At 40.9% G+C, this 15,585-nt stretch overlaps 1 long non-coding RNA gene across 3 annotated transcripts in view; it reads left to right on the top strand.

Annotated features, from left to right (window-relative positions):
• Positions 1 to 577: 577 nt before the first annotated feature.
• The window catches only part of LOC105479392 (uncharacterized), a 57,155-nt gene continuing 42,147 nt past the window's right edge, over positions 578 to 15,585 (top strand). For all 3 annotated transcript variants that reach the window (XR_985867.3, XR_011626071.1, XR_011626072.1), the window contains exons 1-3: positions 578 to 755; positions 13,063 to 13,222; positions 13,627 to 13,818. This is a non-coding gene — a long non-coding RNA (uncharacterized lncRNA). The remainder of the gene's footprint in view (positions 756 to 13,062; positions 13,223 to 13,626; positions 13,819 to 15,585) is intronic.

Raw genomic sequence — 15,585 nt, 5'->3', positions numbered from 1 at the left:
TGACATCCCCACTAGGTTGCTGCTGCCTAGAGGGGAAATCTGTTTTCAGCTCAGATGTAATCCAACCACAGAGACATTGAAAACAGCCCTCCTGCTGCAAGCAGACAGCCACAGGGTGTTCACCCTACTATTGTTTATAATACCAAACATTCAGAAACAAACTGTGCTGTCCAACAGCCCTCAGATATATACAGAATGTCTATACAATGGGATACTAATGTGTTTTAAAAATAAGAGAATGGCCTGAAAATATGCTCAAGAAGCCATGTTATGTGGAAAAAGCAGACGGCAGGTTCCTCAGGGTCTCCTGTGATGTGGACCAAAATGTTGATGTTTCTATTTCTGCAGCGCGATCCTCTCTCCTTTCAGCTCATTTGTGTTTTCTAAATTTTCAGCTGTGCTTGAATGAGTAAAGAAACTTTGGCTTGTTCTATTTGTCTTGCTTTGTGTTTAGCCTCTCTTCACCACAGCGCAGTCGAGAATTCCAGGGGCCAAAATGCTGACCGAGCAGTCGGCATGGGTCAGAGCACAGAGCTGCAGCACTGGGCAGGTTATTAATAAGTAATTAGTGGCTAGCGTTTCTCAGAGTACTTTGGAAGGAAGTAATGCCTCCTAGTCCACCCCACAAAAAAGACTTCAGATGTGGAACTTTGAGCAAGTTCAGTCACAGACTTAAAAAGAAACAGCCCGGCCCATGAGAGCCTGCTTCAGCCAGAACAGCATGAAAACGGTGGAAAAGAATCTGCAGAACCAGGGTAAGGGGAAAGACAGGGACCAGCACAAACCCTGCTTCTTTGAAGGGGCTGTCAGCAGTAATCGGGGAGCAAGAAGCCTTCATTAGGACTCAGTTGTATAGCACATGTGATCTGTGGTAGGTGAGCACCAAATGCACTGGAGCATTGCAGATGGGGAGACAGACCTGCCTCATTTGGGCAGACGTGGCTTTCTAACCCAGAGTACATGAAACAGGCAAGAAGGACCCAAGAAGTTTGTCTCTCTGGATATACTACAGTTTACAAAAACAATTCTTGTTAAATAAAGTGCAGGTTCTACATAAATGCAGTGTTCATCTTACCTATTTTCTGTTTGTGGAAAGGCTTGGATTTGGCCATTGATACTGTGTTCATTGGAATGGCAGCGTGGGAAGTGTAGGGTCAGGGACCAGTCCAGCCTGGGACTCAGACTCTGAACTGCCAGGGGCCACTCTTACAGGGTGCAGTGACATGGCAGCAACTGCTGGCTGCTTTGGAAAGGGAACAACACCTCAACTCGGCAGGCAGCCCACCCAAAGTGTTTCCTTTCAGCTCTCTCCCCACTCTCCCAGAGAAGGTCATTGGCCCTGAAAAGTGATTGCAATAAAATAAAATAAAGTTGGCACAGTGCGGTGGTTCATGCCTGTAATCCCAGCACTTTGGGAGGCTGAGGCAGGAGGATTGCTTGAGGTCAGGAGTTGGAGACCAGCCTGGGCAACATGGTGAAACTCCTTCTCTACAAAAGATTCAAAAATTAGCCAGGCGTGCTCGTGTGCACCTGTAGTCCCAGCTACTTGGGAGGCTGAGGTGGGAGGATGGCTTGAGCCTGGGAGGTGGAGATTGCAGTGAACCACTGCTCTCCAACCTGGGCAACAGAGAGAAACCCGGTCACAAATTAATTAATTAAAGTCAAATACCATAAACAGAAGAGGAAGGAAGAGGGGGCATCATTCTGATTAAAACAGTCTTCCTGATTCAGTTACTTCCCCAAAACGGGGAGGGGGTTGCTATGGCTTAAACCTCCACAGAATCCCCCAGACCACAGGGGGAACTGATGTTGTTGAAAACTCTGCTCAAAGATGCTGTAACTGCCTTGACTCTCTTTGGAAAGGGAGAGGCATTATTCTGACTGCTTTACGAACAGGACAACCAGAGGTCCTGGTTCCTTCATTCAGTTAAGAAAGCCCGCCTGAGTGAGGGTCCGTGTTGGAGCCCAGGTTTCTAAGACCCTAGCACCTCACTGCCCAAGAGCCACACCCAGATAAACCAAAGCTCCAGAAATAGCACCAGGTTTTCCACCCCATTCAATAAGCTTTTGACTGAGAACAGTATCTTGTTTTATTAAGTGATTTATTTTATGAGTTGCAAATACTAGGCACTTGACCCAAAGCCTCAGAGAGACTTACAGATCCAAATCGCTTTATCATTCTACTCCTTGGGTTTTGTGTGTTACAACCACCTATTAACTGATTCTGTGACCTTTAGCGGACCACTTAACCTCCTTTTCTGAGTTTTTTTCATCCATAATAGAATCCCTCTCCATCCAATAACACAGAAGCCATGTGGTATAAAACCCATAGACTGAGTTCATGAACTCACATGAGGAGCCTGAAAAAGAAAATGCAGATTCCATCCCCAGAATTCCAATTCCGTGGATCTAAGCGAGGCCCGGTGAACTGTACTTTTATAATAAACATCCCTGAAAATGAAGATGCAGGTGGTCAAACTCACACACACACATAAAAAACCTAGAACAAAAAAACCAACACTCCAGGCATTTTTCTCATCCAACACTCTGTCACTCAATCAATTTTTAACTACATAAAAGAATATGTGAAAAGAAAATGATAAAAATGACCCAATTGCATCTGCATAAACTTGTGCTTTCATAGACATGATGAAAATCTAATTTGATAGTAAGTCATGAGCCTAGCAGGCAGGAGGAGTTCAATGACCATTGTGTAAATAAACAGGTTTTTTTGGTTTTGGTTTCGGTTTTGGTTTTGGTTTTGGTTTTCTCAGGACAGGGTCCTGCTCTGTTACCCAGGCTGGAGTGCAATGGCACGATCTTGCCTCACTGCAGCCTCAATCTCCTGAGCTCAAGCAATCCTCCCACCTCAGCTTCCTGAGTACTGGGACTACAGGTGCATGCCATGACACCAGGATGCTTTGTGTTTATTTTTTGTAGAGACAGGGTCTCTCTATGTTGTCCAGACTAGTCTCAAACTCCTAGGTTCAAGCAATCCACCAGCCTCAGCCTCCCAAATTGGTGGGATTACAGGCATGAGCCACTGTGCCCAGTCTAATTTTTTTAATACATCTTTTTTTACATTTTCACATTCCCCTGCTGTCAAATATTAAATTACTTATTATCAGCAAAAGCAAGTTGAAAAAAAAATTACCTGGGTCTGAGCAAATTGGAACAGATTTCATACTCAATTGCTCTCAAACAGAATCTTGACCCAACTCCAATGACCTAACCCAATGCTGCAATTTTCTAGCTCATAGGTGACAAAACTAACTGAAAACGTACATCTAAGTACACTGCCAGCAGCAAGACCCAAGCTGAAGTTACATAGATTTTCTATTCCATGAATACTGTCTTTTTTCAGTCATTGTCAATAACATTGAGGTTAGTCACCGGGGAGACCACACAAAACAAGATTTGAAGGCTGGGAATGGGTGGGTCTTGGTGTGGGAGGGAGGGGTCTTTGTGCGCCCACATGTCTCTGGCTTCTGATCTCCTTACTGGAACCCTCAAGGGCCAAGAGGAAGGTTGGGGTGGACGAAGCCCAGCATTCTAGTCTCATCCCTGCATTACTGCTGGGCGGAAAGAGGCAAAGACCAACCAAATGAGAACAGCAAAGGCTATTTATTCAGAGCTTGCTTCAACAAGGGAGTCAGCCATTGTCACTTGCACATGGCAGTGACCTAAAGGCAGGCAGAGGAGTGGGAGAGCTTTATTGTTGGGATAAAATGTAGGGGAAAGGCTTTAGATGTGCCCTGATTGGAGGCTGCTGGTGTCGGGAACAGGGCATCCCATGGGATTGTTTAGGGGTGCATGGTGGGCTCTGTCTAATTGGTACTAAGTTGGAAGTAGGGACAAAAATTAGAGAGGCTATCAGTTATTAATCAAGTCTTGGCCATTTGGGGCTGATTGCTATGGAAGCTATTGTTTGACTTCCTGGATTGTTACTAGAGATGGCAATCTGACTTCCCATAAACCTGGCTTACAGCAGGCTGGCTTCCCAGACTGGTTATTGTAGATAAGGGATTGGTTTCCTGGGCAGGTGGCTACAGGTTGTGGGTCAGTGTTTTGTTTTTATAAATGAACCATCAATTGTTCATTTGTATATCCAATCTCTGCTCTACAGAACAAACCAGTCTGTAGCAAAGACCCCTGGATAAAGTCCTGAGGCCTTAGACCGTGCACTGGAAACTGTACCTGTCACCCCAGGCAGGAGCTGAGACATGGGTGATGTTAGAGGGGGAGAGAACAGGGGTCTACTCTCCACTGCCTCCTGTGGCAGATGAGTCTCCTGGTCACTCAGCTGGGGGTGGTCATGGGGAACTAGAACACCAATCCCCCAACTCCCAGCTCAGTGCTCTCCCCAGATCTCAAGGTGTGCCTATGATTCTGATGAGAGATGCCTTCATTTATTAGGGATATGTGTGGGTTGTCCTTGAGTTCACAAAAGCACTTTTATTAACCCAGAACTCCAAATTGGCCATGTTCTGAAGGACAAGCTGGGGAGTACTGGGTTACAAACCATGAACCACTCCAAATCCCCATTTCCTCATCTGGGAAGGTCGGATGATTCCATTTCTAAAGAGCTTTCCAGGCTATCCTACTGTAATTCTATGATCTTAATGTGTCTACTGTGAGTGTGTCAAACGACAGTCCTCTATCAGGAACAACCAAGAAGTTGCTGATGAGTCTAAAACATTCTCCTCAGAATTCTTCAATTCATCCCAGTAGCTGTCCACTCCAAAATGAGACTATAAAAAATAAATGAAATAAAAAATAAAGGACTTCTCTAAATACCATATAAAACTTTGACTTTGTCTCCTCATATATTGGTTTCCCAAAAGGAGTAAATTTGACCTAGCATCCTGCTCCATCAGATCAGATAGTCAAGGAAAAGGAATGTGTGTATAATCCAAGTTTAAGAGGAGATCTCTGATATTTTGTCCAATTCTATTTTCCAATTCCAAGACTAGGCAGCAAGGGGTATTTTTGTTTGTTTTTTAATGTATCTTACTCACAAGTTTATAATTTGCTTTCCAAAAATGTCACTTCATATTTGAACTCCATTCATCATTTTAGGTAAATTATTTGCAGGTCCCAGACCTTTATGTCTTTTTATTCTCCCTTTTTCTTTTTTCTTTTCTTTTTTTTTTTTTTTTTTTTTTGATGGAATCTTGTTCTGTCACCCAGGCCTGGAGTGCAGTGGAGCAATCTCGGCTCACTGCAACCTCCAACCTCCGGGTTCAAGCGATTTGCTTGCTCAGCCTCCCAAGTAGCTGAGATTACAGGTGAGCACCACCAGCCCCAACTAATTTTTGTATTTTTAGTAGAGATGGGGTTTCGCCATGTTGGCCAGGCTGGTCTCGAACTCCTGACCTCAAGTCATCCTCCCGCTTTGGCCTCCCAAAGTGCTGGGATCACAGGTGTGAGCCACTGCACCAGGCCTCCTCCTCTTCTTCTTCTTCTTTTTTTTTTTCTTTTTTTGAGATGGAGTCGTGCTCTGTCCCCCTGGGTGGAGTGCAGTGGCGCAATCTCGGCTCACTGCAAGCTCCACCTCCCGGGTTCACGCCACTCTCCTGCCTCAGCCTCCCGAGTAGCTGGGACTACAGGCGTCCGTGACCACACCCAGCTAATTTTTTGTGTATTTTTTTTTTAGTAGAGATGGGGTTTCACTGTGTTAGCCAGGACGGTCTTGATCTCCTGACCTGGTGACCATCTTGGCCTCCCAAAGTGCTAGGATTACAGGCGCGCCCGACCTGCCTCCTCTTCTTATTCTTTAGGTTCTTGTTTCTTTTTCTTTCTAGTTTTTACTGCATTCTCATTTGATCCCTTCATTACCCTATCCTTTTCATTCTTTAATCTTTTCATTCTTTCATCCTTTCCAAAAAACTAATCTTTTCCCAAAGAAGATATCTAGAATACAGTATACAAACATTAAAATGTAAAATAAGCCCTGAAAAAGAATAGGCAAAATTAAAAGACAAATGATAAATCTGAAAATATTTTAACATATATAACAAATAAACATTTAATGATTTTTGTATACAAACAGTTCTTACAACTCAGTAAAAACAAACATCTCCAATAAACATGGAGTTAATTATACACAAAAATGACTACAAACTTCCAATAAATGTATGAAAAAATACCTAATCTCAATAATAATTTTAAATCCAAATTAAAACAAGTTAGAATTTAGCAACTATCAGACTGATGAAAATTTAATAAAATGTGATGCCTAATATTGGTTGTGTTATTCAATTTTCTATATCTTTGTACTTATTTGTCTCCTAAATCTATTAGTTTCCAAAAAGAATGTTAAAATTATTGGTTCATTTATTTTCCTTGTACTTCTGCCACATTGTGACTTTATATGCTTGAGACTAAATTGTTCCTTTAGATATATAGGTAGGTAGATAGGTAGATAGAAAGATAGATAGATAGATAGATAGATAGATAGATAGATAGATAGATAGATAGATAGATGATAGATAAGACTTAATTCAAGGCAAAAATGAAAGAACAAAAAGGAGTAAGATTGCTATTCTGGCTTTCTTTGCTTCATATTTGCTTGGCCGTTTTCTCAATGCTAAGTACTGACTGGTAATGATTATGATGGTGGTGGTGGTGGTGGTAGTGGTGGTGATGATGATGTCACCGCTAATATAGTGATTTAAAACAAAAAGAATTTAAAATCCTAAAGAGCATAAGATAGAAGATGGAAGAAATGTAAAAGTAATTTAAAACATTCCAAGGTCTTTGTACTCTTCTGGAGACAGAAGCAATAATTGTTATGTTTAGACTTGTTAAGTAGACATAGTATAAATTGAAGGGTAGAAAAGAAATAGGAAACGTAACTTCAAAACAAGTAGATGAGGAAAAAAATTTTAAATAAACAGCCTGTGATAGAAAACAAAAATGTTTAAAACAAAGCACAATAAACAGATAACAAAAAGAATATAGTAGAAATATAGCTAAACATATTCACAAAAAATGTAAATGGAGTAAACTCTCCAGTTAAAGATCAATACTTCCAGATAAGATTTTTTTTAATTCAGCTATTTGTAAAAATGAATCTACTAGGTCTACCTATGTAAATGTAAATAAAGTTCATAAACATAACTTTCAGTGAAAAAAAACAAATTGAATAAAGAATAGAGTATCACTCAATTGTATACAATTTAAAACATATAAAGCAAAACTCATAAAAACAAAAAGAGTTGCATATTATTTTTAAGATAGTGGTACTATCTGGGGAATAATGAGGGGAAGTTGATGATGAGGGTGGGGACAGATGTGAATTTTATTTGTACCTGTAAAGTAGTATTTTCCAAAAGAAAATTTTAGAGAAAACATGTAGCAAAATTTTAAAAATGAATTAAATCCAGTTGGGCATCTGTTATGTTTTGTATTTTGCTGTATGTTTAAAATATTTCATGACAAAAAACTAATTCAGTAACTAAATGAAACAAATTCATATGTATAATAAATTCCAATTTTGTTGGAGTTTTTTCAAATATTTCCATGCTAGGAAAATGTGTAAATATAGATAGTCCTTATATTTTTCTGTATTTTTAAAATTTCCTATCACTATGTTTTTATAAATTTTAAAAATGTTCATTTAAAAATAACAGAACATTTTCTAGACAAAAGAAGAAAAAACAAAAGCAGATTTTCTCGGAGAAAGACTCTTTCCACATAAAAATAACCATGAGAATCCCAATCAGTTACCCCACCCCAAGAAGACCCTTTACTCTAATGGAGCTTTAAGCTAATACCGTTTCTGGCCAGCAGGTGGCGGTGACGTAATAGTCGTTTTAAACCAAGCATTTCAAATCTAGACATCATTCCTAAAGTGAAACAGTCTTTATGGCGCATCTGATTTTTGTACCAAGGTTCTGTCTGGCTTGTGTGTGTGTTCACCCTACGTTTGTTTCTCCCCATTCACTTAGAATCTATTCCAAAGCTTTGGCTTTTCCCACTCCATTTGCAGAAACGATCCCCTAGTGATGCAAGAAAGCTACAAATCCAGAGGCAAGAAACCCTGGGGCTATTTTCCCCCTATTCCTTTATCCAGTGAAATGTTTCATTGCCACTCTATGTAAACCTGGCCCAAAATAATGCTTTAATTCAATATTTACCAGCTTGTTGGAAAAACAAAATGTGAAACAAAATCCAAAAACTAGCCCTATCTTTCCAGCGCCCTTTGAAAAAAAACTAGCTCTGCCTTCACCATCTAAAAGCTGCCTCTGCACAGCCTGAAGTGCTCCAATAGAGACTCTTATAAATAATTAAGTTTGTCTAGTGTGTGTTGAACATGGAGACATCTCTTAGCCCACACGTCTTGTGTCTCTAACTCGGAATTGACGTTAGCAAACTAACTGCAAAAAAAAAAAAAAAAAACAGTGTTATAGCAACCCAGACACCAACCACAGACCCTCGTGACTCTCTGCTCTCTCTGAGGGCTTTCTGACCCTGGACATGTGAGTGACTTGCTTCCCAGGAGGTTCCCTGTCCCCTCTCCTAGTGTCCACACAGGGACCTCTTTGACTTCTTGTCTCCCTGGACTATTAGAAGCCACAGAGACCTTTCAGGTGCTGCCTCTCTACACATTAAAACTTGGGAGGCTGAGTCAGGAGAATCGCTTGAACCCAGGAGGCGGAGGTTGCAGTGAGTCGAGATCATGCCATTGCACTCCAGCCTGGGCAACAGAGAGAGACTCTGTCTCAAAAACAAAAAGAAAGAAAGAAAGAAAAAAAGGCAACTTATATGTCCATTTCAGAAGACAAGAATATATGCCTAGATAGAAACCTAAACAAAGGCTAATGCTACTTTTGGAGGCATTTATGAAGAAGGTGTTAGGCTAAAACTCTCACTGATATACTACTCCAACAACTTCAGTGCCCTTTAGAGCCAAGTAGAAGAGAAGGCATTGTCTGTCACCTGATATTTGAATCATAAGCCTGTACGAACCATTATCATAAGCCTGTACAAACCAGCAGCTTTCTGTCACCATCCATTAAAGATACGATGAATGAAAATTTTGCAATCAACACTCTTTTGTTGACAGAGCACACTCTTTCTAGTGCTGTTGATTATGAAGATAAAGTTCAAGTTGCTTTTACCACCAATGGACCAAGAAGTCGTTGTACCTTAGAGGTTTAGCACAGGCAACAACAGTGACAACAGTTCCATATCCCTTCTCTCACCTCCAAATCTCAATCACCTTCAATCTGTAGGTCTCCAATTTGTAAGGAATCATTTTTTAAATTTGCATTGCTTGCTTATTTTACTTCACAATGGGTTTCTTTTTTTTTTTTTTTTTTTTTTTTTGTATTTTTGTCTTTTGTTTTGTTTGGTTTGGTTTTTTGAGGCAGGGTCTCACTCTGTCACCCAGGCTGGAGTGCAGTGGTGCTATCATAACTCACAGTAACCTCAACCTCCTGGGCTCAAGCGATCCTCCCGCCTCAGCCCCTCGAGTGGCTGGGATAACAGATACATGCCACTATGCCCAGCTAATTTTTGTATTTTTTGTAGAGATGAGGTTTCATCATGTTGCCCAGGCTGGTTTCAAACTCTTGGGCTCAAGCAATCCATCCACCTTGGCCTCCGAAAGTGCTGGGATTCTAGGCGTGAGCCACCATGCCCTGCCTGTTTTTAATGTATTACTTCATTGCTCATCTACATTAGAGTATATGTTTCATGAATTGTAGAAAATCATTTCTAGAGTTACTGTACACACAAGCATACCCATCAATGAGTTAATTATTTTAAAATGAGGTAACATTTTAAACACTTTGTGTCATGCACACATCTTTAGTGGTTTGTCATGAACCAACCTGTTTGAGTTTTAGGGATTTGGGGGGACTTCATTTGGGACTTTAGGATGAGTTAGAAACCTGTTTATTATTTTTCCACAAGTGAGATTAAGTCAGGCACAGAAAGAGAAATACTGTATGATCTCACTCACTTATAAGTGCAATCTAAAGAGGTCAAACTCACAGAAGTGTAGAGTAGAATAGAAGTTACCAGGGGCTGCGGGGTCGGAGTGATTGGAGTGATGTTGGTCAAAGGATACAAAATTTCAGCTAGATATGAGGAATAAGTTCAGGAAATCTATTGTACAACATAGGGACTAGAGTTAGTAATAATATTTTACTTTCTTGAAAATTACTAAGAAAGTGCCAGGCACGGTGGCTCACACCTATAATCCCAGCACTTTGGGAGGCCGAGGCGGGCTGATCACGAGGTCAGGAGATTGGGACCATCCTGGCTAACACAGTGAAACCCCATCTCTACTAGAAATACGAAAAAATTAGCCGGGCATGCTGGCGGGCGCCTGTAGTCCCAGCTACTCGGGAGGCTGAGGCAGGAGAATGGCGTGAACCCAGGAGGCGGAGCTTGCAGTGAGCCAAGAGCGTGCCACTGCACTCCAGCCTGGGTGATAGAGCGAGACTCTGTCTCAAAAAAAAAAAAAAAATTACCAAGAAAGGTGATTTAAGTGTCCTCATCGAAAATAAATGATAAGTATGTGAGGTAATGCATATGTTAATTAGCTTGATTTAACCATTTCACAATGTATATGTAGTTCAAAACACCAGGTTGTACACCATTAATAATATGTACAATTCTATATCAGTTTTAAAAATAAATAATAGAAAAATTAATAATACATACATTAAATTAAATAAAGGGACATGGGCTTCTGCTCTGTGGATATTCACCGTCTTACCTGGTATACGGAACAAATTTGCTTTGGATTATGAAGGATACTTGCATCTTTTTTCCTCTTTTTATAGTTGAGGAAACGGAAGCACAGAGCATTTCAGTAACTTGCCCTAGAGCAAATGGAAAGGCGAGGAATTGAACTACAGTCAGTGACCTCTATAGCCTAGGCTATTACCTGTGCACCACACTTGCTCTTAGGAAACACTTGTCAGGGTGGAAAAAAGTCAGAGATATAGCCCAACCCTTCAGTACTCACCAGGCTAGGAAGAATAGAGATGCATTCAGTTTAAACGTTTCAATAATTGGAAAAACAACCCAAGTGACAAGCAAATACATTAGATGGCATTATTTGCTTTACAGCAGGCTTTTTTGCAGAGAGCTCAGGAAGTTTTTTCCTAAGTAGCATACTGATTGTTAAATAACACTATAACTTACCCATAATAAGTTAAATAACGCTATAACTTATCCATAATAACTTTATTTGTAGGTATGACTGTCATCTAAATTTCCAAGTTCTCTGTAGTAAGTACTTAAAGGATACAAAATTTCAGCTAAGTAGGAGGAAAAAGCTTAAGAAGTCTAAAATACTAAGTACTTACTACAAAGAATTTGGAGACCAGGCATGGCTCATGCCTATAATCCCGGCACTTTGGGAGGCTAAGGCAGGCAGATCATATGAGGTCAGGAATTCAAGACCAGCCTGGCCAGCACAGTGAAAACCCATCTTTACTAAAAATACAAAAATTAGCTGGCCATAGCAGCACACGCCTGTAATCCCAGCTACTCAGGAGGCTGAGGTACAAGAATCTCTTGAACGTAGAAGGTGGAGGTTACAGTGAGCTGAGATCGCATCACTGCACTCCAGCCTGGGTAACACAGTGAGACTCTGTCTCAAAAAAAAGAACTTGGAAATTTAGATGACAGTCATACCTACAAAAAAAGTTAATACATATCAGGGAGTTATTAAAAAGTTCAAACTTCAGAGTATGTTTTGGAGTCAACAAAGATGGATTCTAACTTTACCTTACAAATCTAAAGTACTGTTACAGTAAATTAAAATGAAAACCAGGCTTGAAGATGCCCTGAGCAGGCAAAGCCAGTTAGGCTTCATTAATGACCTTGATCTTGCTTGATTTGCAAACAGAAACAAAACTTAACATGAGCTATTTCTGTAAATGCCCATATTAGAAAACCAGAACTGAAGCTCTAACAATCAGAAGCCGCCAACAAATTTATAATTATATAACTGAGGACTTCTCAGCAGGATAGACCAAATGAGGCAAGTTTTAATTGTAACCAATCAAATATTTCATTTCTGTTGTTTCCTCGTTCACTCTACAAAAGCCTGTCTCTTCCTTTCTTCACCATAGGCACTGAACCACTTTTAGTTTGGAGCTGCCTGATTCATGAATCTGAAACTGACCCAGTAGTCCCATGCAGTTTTCAGATCAACATAGAATTTGATCCTTCTGATCTTACAGCTTCAAACTTACATTTGTTTTATCTGAGTTCCTTCCACAGGAAAGGAAACCCAGACCTCTCAGAGAGTATCAAAGAACTGAAACTCACCAGATCATCACATGCAATGAGATGTCAGGCCCCTCATTCTTCATGATTTCTTCCTTGCCCCTCCCTAGTTCCTGTTTTCTTACATATTGTTACATTTCTTCCCTGCTAACCCCTAGTTTTAATCAGTCAGGGAAGTGGACTTGAGACTGATCTCCTATCTCCTGGACAGCAGCACCTGATTAAAGCCTTCTTCCTTGGCAATATTCATTGTCTCGGTGATTGGCTTTCTGTGCAGTGAGCAGCAGGACCTCGATGAACCCCTGGTGTTTCTGTAACAAATCATTGTTTACTCAAATAAACTCTAAATTTTTATGGTGCCTCAGTTTATGTTTTAACAATATTCAGCATTTATAACTAAAAGACCACAGCATACATCAAGAAAAAAAATTAAAACACATCTTATGTGTCTTACTTAGTATATCATTGGAAAACAATCATGATATTTTACATTTTCTACCTGACACTAAAATGTCACTGATGTCCCTCCTCCAGGCCTGATTTATCAGGCACAGCAGGCACCGAGCTCAGGGCCCACAGTTCTTCTAAGGGCCTTTGAAAATATTTTAATTTATTTTAAAAACAAGAAGACAATAAAATCACAAACTTTTAGGTAGTGGAAAAATTTTAATATGTACTATGAATAATTCCATCTTTATGCCAATATGTCTTAAAATGCATTTTTTATGGAAAAGAGAGGGGGGAGGTCCAAAAGTGCCCAAAGCCCATGGAAGTCACAATATATTTCTGTTTTTCTCCCCACGTTAGTTTCTCCATGTTCCAGGAATTTTATTATCAGTCTCAGCCTTGCTGTTCTGGGCAGGAAGAAATGAAAGAAGGAGGAAGGAAGCCACGTCTCCTGAACACTGCCCATGTGCCCAGCACAGTGACTGCTGTTGTGTGGTCAGCATCTCATCGGGGAGGACAGGTGAGTCTCCAAAAAGACATATCCAATCAGCCGAGCTACAATTCAATCATTGATCTTTAAAAAACTAGCCCCCAAAACATAATGTCAAGCAGTGGAAACGGCTATATTGATGGATATCTTGATTTGGATGTACATCAGGATACACCCAAATGCCAAGTGTAGTGCTCAGGGTCCCCCAACATGACTGGCCTCTGCACAGTCAAACCCTTGAATACAAGGCAGGCAGTGTGCACAAAAGAAACCCAGAGCCTTCTTGGCAATGATTTGAGTTGCATACTCTGTCTCCTCTTTTCATGCAGTTTTACTTTCTGCTTAAAGTAAAACATCCCAAGAAGCTCCCTCACTGCTTTTTCTGCCTCCTGTTACCCACCCTGATTTGAGACTCCACTTTTGCAATGTCACAGTCTGCCGACTAAACACCAAACCCCGGGTCCCCACATGCATGTCAGCTCCACAAGAAGCTTCATCCTGACATTGACCCTCCCACCCATCGGTGCATCCACCGAGTGTGTCACCAGCAAGATCAATCCCATGCTGCTCAGCACCGTTAGAAACCAAGACTAATAAATCATTTGCCCGCTCTCAGCCCACAGATGGTAAGTGTGGTTCGATGCAGGTAATTATTTAAAAAAATGACTTTGGGAGCAAAAAATCAAAACATGGGAGTATGTGTCTGATAGAAAAGGCCTGCAACGAGATTTGGGAGTTCTAATGACTCCAAGGAGCGGGTGAAAGGTCCTAGCGCCTGACAGTAGCTGGGCAGTCTGGTTGACAAAATTGATTCCTTCTCCCCTCAACACCGCCGGGCCTTGTGTCTGCTCGCCTCCAGGTCCCCCGTGCCAGGCGTGGGGAGGTGGGGGCCAGAGTATTCCCTCCTGCCTTAATGTGTTTGCAGAAAACAGCCCCCACCAACCCATCAATTACCAAGACTGTCAGTCCCGGAGAAGGTGTTGTGACAGTGATGGGGTCAGGTAAAGCCTTAGGGGCTACAACGAGACACATTAAACCAGTCTTTATGTCACCACCTCCTGTCCCCTGTTAACACCCCCCTCAAAGTACACATTTTTCTTTTCCCTTTAACTTTCACAAGGATGTTTCTGGTTTCCGCAAAAAGTAGCATGGATGGCATGTCTTTATTATTACAGCTGTCATTCATTAGAGTGACCTGTGCTCCCCTAGGCTCTGAGCTCCCTCTCTGTCCCCAAGCATGAATGGGCTGGCTGATGCTTCTGTCCTTCCACCACTTCATAAAGAGAACATCTCTTAAGAGACTGCAAGCGTCCTCCTGCTAGAGGTGAGAGATAAAAGACCAACCCTCCTCTCAAATTTCCTCAAAACATTTTATTCATTTGCTGCAGAAGGCGAGTTTCTGGATGTCATTCAGAACTGAAAATTTCATATCAGTTATCAAAAAAAAAAAAGTTCTCATAACTTTGCTGGTGGAAAATGGCCTATGCCCAAGCAGAATTCAACCATAGTTCCTTGGGCCCCTGCAATTGAATGTCACCTGCAAACACCGTTAACCCAGGCGATTCCACATTCTCCAGAAATGTATAAATATCGCTTGATGCCCCAAACAGCCCATGAGTAGGTTAATTCAGTCCATGAGTGAACTAAGTGTGTAAAAATAATTCAATCCATTGTCTGACAGAACTGATCCATTACTGTTCACTGATTCAACAACTGTTCACTGAGTACCCATTCCGTGTTAGGGAATGTGTGAGCCATTCAGGATACAGAAAAAAAATGTTCCAGTTCCAACTAACTTCAAGGAAATCACAACCAAAAGTTTCACACCTATGTAGACAGCTTAGGTGATTTTTTTAATACAGCAAGAAAAAGTGTAATTCATGTAAACAGATGAAAGGTATCCCAGAAAAAAAAAAAAAATAGCACTAGAAAAAGTACGTTCTCACCCCAGGTAAAAGAAAAAAACTTCTATAAGTTCATGCTGCAGAATTTACCTTGAGCTGTGAAAGATATCAAGTGGTGTACTTTAGAAATCTGCTGAAGCCTACAAATTATATTAAAAGGCATGGAAGCAAAGTTAAGTGCTTTAGCTTCAGAAGAAATGCAGTCAGCGCCCTGGAACCAATTCCCAGGAGAATGCCGTGGTTCTCACAACCCAGCAAGCTAGTCAACAAGTCCAGGCAGGGACGTGAATTCACCTCCCATTCCAGACACTGATGAAATAGCACTTCCTGCCTCTCTTAAATATGTTAATCCCCATTTCAAATATCTACAAGGCAAGTCTAGAGAGGGAGATGGCAACTATTCTTAGAATGTACTTATTTTTCTTTAAATACAGAAAATATTCAAATCCAGTATATATAGACTTACGATCGCCACAAACTGATCAACAG

This window comes from Macaca nemestrina, chromosome 7, assembly GCF_043159975.1.
Source record: "Macaca nemestrina isolate mMacNem1 chromosome 7, mMacNem.hap1, whole genome shotgun sequence".
In the NCBI taxonomy this organism is placed as follows: Eukaryota; Metazoa; Chordata; class Mammalia; order Primates; family Cercopithecidae; genus Macaca; species Macaca nemestrina.
This window is presented reverse-complemented; position numbering and strand designations above follow the sequence as displayed.